The following is a 2,731-nucleotide window of genomic DNA, read 5'->3' as shown; positions in this document are numbered from 1 at the left end:
ACTTTACGAGATTTTTTACAACCGGCGGGAGTGAGTACGCCCTCATGCATGATTTTTCCTGAAAATACAGGACAAATGGACATCAAGCCAGGAGTTATCCAACTCCTTCCCAAATTCCATGGACTTGAATCAGAGAGTCCATATTTGCATTTGAAAGAGTTCGATGAAATTATAGCTACATTATGTTTTCCTAATGTATCTGAGGATACAATTAGGCTGAAACTCTTTCCTTTTTCCTTAAAAGAGAAAGCTAAGACGTGGTTACATTCACTGCGTCCTAGATCCATTGGCACATGGAACGACATGCAGAGGGAATTCATAAAAAAATTCTTCCCACATCATAAAACGATTACCCTCAGAAAAGCAATCATGAACTTTGCCCAAAAGGAAGATGAAACATTCTTTCAATGTTGGGAAAGGTTCAAAGATTTGGTCAGTTCATGCCCACAACACGGATTTGAAACGTGGCGCATTACAAATTTTTTCTATGATGGACTGACATCTTCCATGCGCCAAATGGTCGAGACAATGTGTAATGGAGAGTTCATTAATAAAGATATCGACGAGGTATGGGACTACCTCGATAGTTTGGCTGAAAAAACACAATCTTGGGACTATTACCCAAAGTCGAACACCACGTCTAGGCCAACTCAATTAAAGGAAAAAGGTGGATTATATCTCTTGAAAGAAGAGGATGATCTCAAGTGTAAAGTGACTACGCTCATAAGGAAAGTTGAGGCCATGGAAGGAAAGAAGGATAAGGTCAATGAAATTGTTTGCGGCATCTGTGATTGCAACATTCATACAACTGAAAATTGTCCTACAATACCCGCCTTTCGAGGAGTGTTGAATGAACAAGCCAATGCCGTAAATAATTATCAAAGACCTTTTACTGGACCTAACTCTAACACATACAATCCTGGCTGGAAAAATCATCCAAACTTCAGTTGGAGAAATGGACAAACGGCGACTCCTCCAGGTTTCTTCAATCAAAATCCAAATCAAGTGAAACCTCAAGAGGAACCGGTTCAAAATCCCATACAAGAGCTGGCTCAGGCAATGCGGGGAATTACAGATTTTATGCAAAAGATAGATTCTCGTATGACGGTTATAGAAAAGGGGATGCTTCCTGCACAACCTCTCCCCAATCCTAAACCGCAGTACGAGAATAATGATCCCAGCTCTTCAAATCAGATGGGGCATGCTAAATCCATCACCACTCTTAGGAGTGGGAAGATCATTGATAAAACTCTTCCGGTTAGGCCCGAAAAGCCTCAAGAACCAGAAGAGGACAACAATGATGGATCCACTGATGCCCCACAAAAAGTGGAACCGGAACTTCTAGAGAAGCCAGTTGCTCCATTCCCCCAACGGTTGGTTCCACCAAAACCTCTCTCTAACTCTCAGGATATCCTAGAGGTGTTGAAACAGGTGAAAGTCAACATTCCTCTACTTGATGTCGTTAAACAGATACCTTCATATGCCAAATTCCTAAAAGACTTATGCACGACCAAGCGACGGAAAATTATTCAAAAGAAAATCTTCTTGACTGAGAAAGTGAGTGCCATCCTGAAGCAAGACGTGCCGCAGAAATTCAAGGATCCCGGTAGCCCAACCATATCATGTGTAATCGGGAACCATCGAATTGATCACGCACTTCTTGACTTAGGAGCGAGCGTCAATCTGATTCCCTACTCGGTATACAAACAGTTAGGTTTGGGTGAATTAAAACCCACCCTAACCACACTACAACTTCCGATCGCTCTGTTCGTGTACCAAGAGGGATAATTGAGGATGTGTTGGTCCAAGTTGATAGATTTTACTACCCTGTAGACTTTATCATCCTGGACACCGAACCCATCAATAACACGAGCACTCAGATTCCCGTCATTCTTGGTCGCCCATTCCTTGCCACGTCAAATGCAATTATCAATTGTAGGAATGGTATCATGACTATGTCTTTTGGAAATTTGACATTGGAGTCAAACATTTTTTTCAATAACGGCAGCAACTCAGAGGATGATGACGATTTCCACGACATTAACATGATTGACTCTTTCGTGGAAGATACGACACCTCTGACCTTATCCTCCGACCATCTAGAGACGTGCCTGCCCACTCCCATGATTTTGATGATGACATGATTAGGGAGACGTGCGCCTTGCTTGATACTGCACCGGTACTTGAAGTTAACCGATGGAGGCCACAATTTGAAGAATTACCACAAACTGATGTAGTGCCTCTACCGTCTAACCTCAAGCCGCCGAAGCTTGACCTAAAACCTCTGCCCTCTGATTTGAAATATGCATATTTGGGTCAAGATGAGACATACCCGGTGGTGATCTCTGCCCACCTGAAGAAAGAACAGGAGAGTATGCTTATATCTACTCTCATTGAGCATAAAGGAGCCCTGGGATGGACGATAGCGGACCTCAAAGGAATCGATCCCTCGATTTGTACTCACCACATATATCTTGAGGATAATGCAAAATCCGCTCGGCAACCACAACGTAGACTAAATCCAAATATGAAGGAAGTGGTTAAGGCCGAGGTTCTTAAGCTATTGGATGTGGGTATTATATACCCTATATCTGATAGTCAATGAGTGAGTCCAACTCAAGTGGTTCCTAAGAAGTCCGGAATCACCATCGTAGCCAATGCTAATAATGAACTCGTGCCAACTAGAGTCACTACTGGTTGGAGAATGTGCATTGACTACAGGAAGTTGAAT

The 2,731-nt window shown here is 42.7% G+C and overlaps 1 non-coding gene across 1 annotated transcript; it reads right to left on the bottom strand.

Annotated features, from left to right (window-relative positions):
- Window positions 1-351: 351 nt before the first annotated feature.
- Window positions 352-458, bottom strand: LOC131222217 (small nucleolar RNA R71). The gene has a single exon (XR_009159925.1). It is a non-coding gene; the product is annotated as a small nucleolar RNA R71 (small nucleolar RNA).
- Window positions 459-2,731: the final 2,273 nt, after the last annotated feature.

Source organism: Magnolia sinica, chromosome 12, assembly GCF_029962835.1.
Source record: "Magnolia sinica isolate HGM2019 chromosome 12, MsV1, whole genome shotgun sequence".
In the NCBI taxonomy this organism is placed as follows: domain Eukaryota; kingdom Viridiplantae; phylum Streptophyta; class Magnoliopsida; order Magnoliales; family Magnoliaceae; genus Magnolia; species Magnolia sinica.
The sequence above is the reverse complement of the archived record's forward strand: the minus strand, read 5'-3'. Positions and strand labels throughout refer to the sequence as shown.